At 34.7% G+C, this 7,537-nt stretch overlaps 1 pseudogene; it reads left to right on the top strand.

Annotated features, from left to right (window-relative positions):
* The first annotated feature begins 1,112 nt into the window (after positions 1-1,112).
* Positions 1,113-7,212, top strand: LOC149228038 (cellulose synthase A catalytic subunit 1 [UDP-forming]-like; annotated as a pseudogene).
* The last annotated feature ends 325 nt before the right edge of the window (positions 7,213-7,537 follow it).

Below are 7,537 nucleotides of genomic sequence, written 5' to 3'. Positions count from 1 at the left end.
CCACCCATTTTTCTAATGAATTGATGATGACATTTTATATGCCATTCTAACATGTTGGTTAGGGTTGTGACTTAAAAATAAAGAACTATTATAATTGTTTTAATAATGGAGTTTTATAAAAAAAATTATATTAATTAAGATTTTTGATATAAATTGACAAAGATGTTTTATATACAATGCCAATTATGATAAGTGTTTTTAGCATGGTTTTTTTACTTATTAATATGGTTTTATGTAAATTTTACATATTAATGATCATTATGGTCTAAAATGAAGAAGATAATGTGTATATTTAAAACGTTTAATACATAAGTAGAGTGTGCTAACTAAAATTACAACCTAAAATTAATGGGATAAGGTGTTCAAATATTTACAAGAAGGTTGTACATGGAAATATAAAACATTAGTTAGGACTATGAGCCAAACTCAAAAATGTCTTTGCCAATAAATCTCAGATACAAATATGAGATGTTTGGTAAAAACATAATCAAAAATATGAAAGGTTTGGTAAAAACATGATTGAAAATATGACATATTTGGTAAAAGCATGATTGAAAAAAAGAAGAGAATAACTTATTTTTGAAAAAGATTTTATGTATAATTATCCCATATTAATCAAAATTATGATTTAATTCACAAGATTCAAATGAATTAACTTTTCATATATTAACTATAATCATAATTTATAATAAAAGATAAAACATATATTTTTTTATTTTTAAGTTTTTTTAATGTGCTAATTTAACAAATTTATTAATCTATAGTTTTTCTTAAAACACATAAATTAAAGTTATAATTAATCTCAATAATAATATATAAAATCATTAATGAGCTGGATTTGTGGATCTGCGAGGGAAGAGCATAAATTTTATTGGTTTTCTGATTCTTTTTCTAACTCATGAGAAGCGACAAACATATTTTTGGTTCATTTTATGGAGTTGTATTGGGAACATAAGGGGTCTCAGAGTTATGCACAGTTTAGTGTAGAGTGGGGGTGTTGAGAGCAATGTGGATATGGGCTCTACCCACCACTGCAAATTTTTTTGAAACATTGCCTAATCTGGCATAAAACAAAGGCCTTCGGGTTAGGAGATTAACCCGAGAGTCACACAATGGAGGCCATCGCTGGTATGATTGCAGGTTCTCACAAGAGGAAAGAGCTAGTTTTGATTTTCCATGACATAGAGATTGGTGTAAGTTTATTCAGTTGTAGTTTGCTTAATTGGCTAGAATTTATCCTTCTTCTCTTTTGGATTTGGCATTTGGGCTTGTACCCTTTTGGATTTTCATAAGGAATTAAGCTTAGATTGTTAATAGATGTGGGATTCCTGTGATTTCTTTTACATGTAAGGATTTTAGCAATGCAAAGCTTAACAGAACAACATTAAGCCCGCTGTTGCTTTTGTAGAGTTTGAGTTTGTCCTTCAAGTGTTTTGGAACATATCTGGCCCCGTTTTTATGTTGGGTATTAACTAGAGGTAATGCTAGATGGAAAATTTTGGACCTGGATCTAAAAATATATTAACTTCGACATTTCATTTTAGTTTTATCATAGTACCCACTTCGTATTTCTGGTTGAAAACAATCCTACATTATAACTTGTTCTAGAGAACCCCTGATAGGGATTGGGCTTGGGAGTGCAATTGAGAAATGACATTGCATTGATTTTTGGTCCGATAATACCTTAGAAAAATTATGGCGGTTGGGTTCCCAAAAGTCCAAGCTGAATTGAGCTGAGACTTAAAACAAAATAAAAATAAACACAATAAGCTAACAATGCAATTTAATCAGAATGGAACAATTATCATGAGCGCATAAGAGAGCTCAATCGACCTTCTCTTTTGGTATTCAATAACAATGCTAATATGATGCAAGCTTATAGGATTTATAGACTCAGATCCCATGACTTAAAGACTGATGACCCTAACATGATCCTATATTAGGCTATCTATGGTCTCTCTGATTCAGTAGAGTAGCGCAGAGAAGAGTGGCCCAAGTTGTAGATTTGATTCTTCAACTTTTGTTTGTTTGGTTTGTGTAATTGAGACTAGGTGTTTATTGGTGTGCAGGCGAAGCCTCTTAAGCACTCGAGCAACCAAGTATGCCAGATTTTTGGAGATAATGTTGGTGTGACAGTAGATGGGGAGCTCTTTGTGGCATGCAATGAGTTTGGAATCCCAGTTTGTAGGCCTTGCTATGAATATGAGCATAAGGATGGAAACCAATCTTGTCCTTAATGAAAGACCAGATACAAGAGACGCAAAGGTTAGCATATATATTTTTAAGGAATTTAGACTTCTGTGATCCATAACATTGTTTAGATAATCTTCGGCAAAATCACATAACCAATCTTTTGTCGACGCGTTTCAAACCAACCAGTGTGGTTATATATTTTTGTTGTTTTGGTGTTTAGCAAGTCATGGAAGCCCCACATTGCACAAAGGATATACTACACAAATGATGGTGGCATTTTTGCAGATTTGGATTATGGGCATTTTATTCTAGTTGGTTGTCTAGTAGCAGCGTCTAGGTAATAACTGATAGTTGTCTTTGATATTGGGTGTTTTGCCACAGGGTGTGCAAGAGTGGAAGGTGACGAGGAAGAAGATGATGTTGATGATTTGGAGAATGAGTTCAATTACACTCGTGGTGGAAGCGACGACAGGAAACAAAGGGCAAAAGCGATGATTCAATGGAAGATGGATGGGCGAGGGGAGGAGATTGATTTGGTTACCTCTTCGAGACAGGATCCTCAGACTCCAATTCCTCTTCTCACAAATGGTCAACTGGTATAGTGTTTAATAAATTCTGAGAAAACTGCACTGTCATTCTCCTTTAGTTGCATTTGCGGTTGGAATTAGGACCTGAAATGTGACTGTATGGGCTACTATTTACAATCAATTTAGCTTGTATGGATTTAACTGTAATTGTAATTGTAATGCCCTTTGTCAGGTTTTTGGGGATTTTCAGGATGTCTCCCCTGAGCATGTGCATGTCACTGGTAGTGGAGATGGAAAGTATGTTCACTCGGTCTCCTATGTTGATCCCAATCAACTAGGCATTTGAATTATTTATGTAATATCAACGAGCTTCGCTAATTATATAATTGAAGATTAAACCAAATAAATAACTACATATTCTTGAGCTGGTCTTGGATTTCACTGGACAACTCTATTCATTTGGTCTTTGAACTGATTAGATATGGATGCTTTCTGTGGATTTCATGATGCATTTTTATAGTGCAAGTAAGGATTGTGGACCCTTCAAAGGAATTGAATTCTTATGGAGTTGGAAATGTGGACTGGAAAGAACAAGTTGAAAGTTGGAAGCTTAAACAAGAGAAATATATGCTTTAAATGACCAGTGGAGGTAGATATTATGATGGAAAAGGGGAGATGGAGGGTACCGGTTCCAATGGGGAAGACCTCACGATGTATGCTACTTGTCACAATTCATGGAATGGAACAATCTCTCTTACCAATACTTGCTTTAAGATTCAATATAAGAATATGATTCTTCCGTGTCAATTTTTTTCTCATAAATCTTGAGTTTATGGAGTGATGCTATGATACTATATTTATTTTGATTGTAAATTTTCTTTTATTGATGGGTGTTTGTATGTGTGTGTGCTAGGGTTGATGATGCACGTCAACCTCTAAATAAGGTTGTGCCTCTTCCTTCCACCAAACTTACTCCTTACAGGATTGTGATTATTCTTCAGCTCATAATAGTGGGAGTTTTCTTTTCAATACTGAGTATTGACGGTTGTTAATGATGCATACCCTCTTTGGTTGGTGTTCGTGATATGTGAGGTCTGGTTTGCCATGTCATGGATTCTTGATCAGTTTCATAAATGAATGCCCAATAACCAAGAAACATATCTTGACAAGCTTTCTTTGAGGTTAGTTTACCATCTTGAGGTGTATTAATAAATTAATAATCCCTAGCATTTAGCTTCAGATGTGGCCATATTACTTTTAGGATCATATTCAAGAAGCCACTCATTTAAGGTTGTTAAATCAGCCAACATGTGTATTTCAGGAACCTTATGGGTGAGATTGAATTTCTTACTTTTCAATTTCATAGGTTTTACAGAGAAGGAGAGCCATCTTAGTTGGCTAGTGTTGATATTTTTGTCAGTACAGTGAACCCTCTAAAGGAGCCTCCTCTTGTCATAGAAAATATTGTTCTGTCTATCCTTGCCATGGATTATCCTGACAATAAAGTTTCATGCTATGTTTCTGATGATGGAGCAACAATGTTGACTTTTGAAACCCTTTTAGAAACTTTAGAATTCACAAGGAAGTGGGTGCCATTTTGCAAAAAATAAAGTATCGAGCCTAGGGCTCCATAATTCTACTTTGCCCAGAAGATTGATTATTTGAAGGATAAAGTACAACCTTCCTTTGTTAAAGAATGGAGAGCAATGAAGGCAAGTGCACATTAAAGTATCCAAATGTAAGAGATAATTCTATTGGTTTATTGGTTTTTCTTTCCCTTGACATCTTCCATCTTTGTGCCAATATTAGAGGGAATATGAAGAGTACAAGATCTGGATTAATGCTCTTGTGGCCAAAGCACAAAATGTGTCAGAGGAGGAATGAATCATGTAAGATGGAACTCCATGGCCAGGCAACAACACTCAAGACCATCCTAAGATGATCCAAGTATCAGATACTTATATTTTACCTAGAGCCCTATCTTTCCTTTGTAATCTATATGTAGTATCATAATTTTCTCTCCCTTCTGTTAACATGCTTATAAATATGTTGCAAGCAACGGAAATTAGTACTACTAAATTTTTCACTTTCCGCTTCAGGTATTCTTAGGTCACAATGGGGGAGTTGATAATGATGGCAATGAATTTCCATGGTTAGTTTATGTATCCCATGAAAAGAGGCTTGCTTTCCAACACCAGAAGAAAGTCGGTGAAATCAATGCATTGGTATATTCCTAGCTATGTACAGATCTCTCCTTTTTTGATGATTTCTTCATATGAAATTTAGAAATTATTATGCTCACACTGATGATTGTTATCCATTTCTCCACTTAGGTCTAAGTGTTTGTTTTCCTCACAAATGGCCTCTTTCTGTTGAACATTGATTGTGATCATTATATAAACAATAGAAAAACTATTCATGAGGCAATGTGTTTTCTAATGGATCCATTTCTTGGGAAGAAAACTTGCTATGTATAGTTTCCTCATAGATTTGATGGCATTGATCGAAACGATTGATATGCTAATCGTAAAACTATGTTCTTTGATGTAAGCATTGATCAACACCCAAAATGTTTTCTTATATGAAATTATGCAATTTTCATATAATTTCAGTGTGACACATTAATTCTAAAATCTTTGCAGTTCACCTTGAGAGGTTTCAATGGTATCCAAGGGCCTGTTTATGTGGGCACAAGGTGTTTTTTTAATAGACAAGCACTCTATTGTTATGATCATGCTCTCACTGAGAAGGATCATGAAGCAACATGTTTTCTGAGACGTTGTTGGGGTTCTAGAAAGAAGAGCAGAAAAGCAAACAAAAGGTATGATGAAGATAAGAAGATAACCAAGCGAACTGAATCTACTATACCCATATTTATTTTGGAAGACATAGAAGAGGGTGTTGAAGGTGAGTCCAAGTCCAAACCAGTGACTTGTATTTTTTGACAACTCATTTACCTTAAACATTGTCCACCCTCGCCCTTCTTTGAAATTGCGTATTTCAGGATTTGATGATGAGAAATCATTGGTCATGTCCGAAAGGAGCTTAGATAAGATATTTGGTCAATCACTAGTCTTTATTCAATCGACCCTCATGGAAAATGGAGGTCTTGCACAATTTGTGAATTCTGCTTCTTTATTGAAAGAAGTCATTCATGTTATCAATTGTGGATATGCAGACAAGTCAGAATGTGGAAAGGAGGTATGAGTAGAGGTAGATCTGCATCTATTTGATGATGTTGTGGAATTTTTTTATTTCATTGAATTAGTTTTTTCTATAGTGAAGTTGTATAAACATTTTTCCTGAATGTGCATAAATTCTATTTAGAATAAGGCAACATTTTTCTTAGGAAACCAAGCACCAAGAAACTATTCTTGAAGCAAATATATAATATGAATGGGTTCTCATATTTCGTGCAGACTGGGTGGATTTATGGTTCTGTCATAGAAGATATTTTGACTGGGTTTAAAATGAATGCTCGAGGCTATTTTTCAATACACTTCATGCCTGCATGTCTTGCATTCAAGGGATCTACACCAATCATTCTTTTAGATCGTTTGAATCAAGTGCTCTGATGGGCCATTGGTTTTGTTGAAATTTTATTGAGTAGGCATTGTCTAATTTGGTATGGCTACACCAATTGCAGAGGCTGGCATACATCGATACCATAGTTTATCTTCTCACATCCCTCCCACTAGTTACATATTGTACTGTGCCAATTGTTTGTCTTCTTACAGGGAATTTTATCATTCATGAGGTAAGATTGTCAATCGTTATTGACCTTAATCTTGTGAAGCTTTACTCACCTCTAATGCAAACTGTCTTTTAGATTTTTTTTTAGATTTTGTTCTCATACAATGCTTCACATTTTTCCCTTGATTTTTATATTTATTTTGATATGCAGATTAGCAACTTTTCAAGTGTGTTCTTCATATTATATTTTATTTCCATTTTCACAAATGTTATTCTAGAACTGCGCTAGAGTACATTTGGCATCAATGAATGGTGGAGGAATGAGAAACTTTGGGTTATTGGAGGTGTATCATCACATCTGTTTGTCATCTTTCAAGGGTTACTAAAAGTTCTAGCGGGGATTGACACAAACTTTATTGTCACATCAAAGTCTTCACATGAAGATGGTGAATTTGTTGAGCTTTATTTTTTTAAGTGGACCAGTCTTCTCATCCCTCCAACTACTTTTCTTGTGGTAAATATTGTTGGTGTAGTAGTAGGTGTTTCCCAAGCTATTAATAGTGGTTATCAATCTTGGGGTCCATTATTTGGAAAATTGTTTTTCTCTCTATGGGTGATTGTTCATATTTATCCATTCCTCAAGGGATTAATGGGTCACCAGAACCAGACACCAACAATAGTTATTGTTTGGTCAATTCTTCTTGCATCCATATTCTCCCTACTTTGGGTGAGGATAGATCCTTTCATAGAAAACACAGGATCATCATCAAACACACAACAATGTGTTGTAAATTGCTAAAACCCCTGTTAGTGTTCGTTAGCAGCAAATAAGGGGGAACTAAAAACACATCTAAGGGCTAATAATATCTCAAATCCATTTGTATCATTTGTAGATAATAATATTTGAGAGGCAGTGGCTTTAAGCATATTTCTTTCTAGCTAGTTCCAACATAAGGACTAAACCTTGTACTTTGTCTTTGTTGATAGTTAAGATTGTACGGTGTAGTTGATTATCTGTTTCAACCAAGAAAACTAAGGTTTAATTGGAGTCATGCTTGTTCCAGAACTGATCTGATGCCACAGAATATTGGGTAGTGGATTATATGGTTTGATATTGAAGAATG

This window comes from Pinus tabuliformis, chromosome J (assembly GCF_031772625.1).
Source record: "Pinus tabuliformis cultivar Carrire ecotype Pingquan chromosome J, CPIR1, whole genome shotgun sequence".
NCBI lineage: Eukaryota > Viridiplantae > Streptophyta > Pinopsida > Pinales > Pinaceae > Pinus > Pinus tabuliformis.
This window is presented reverse-complemented; position numbering and strand designations above follow the sequence as displayed.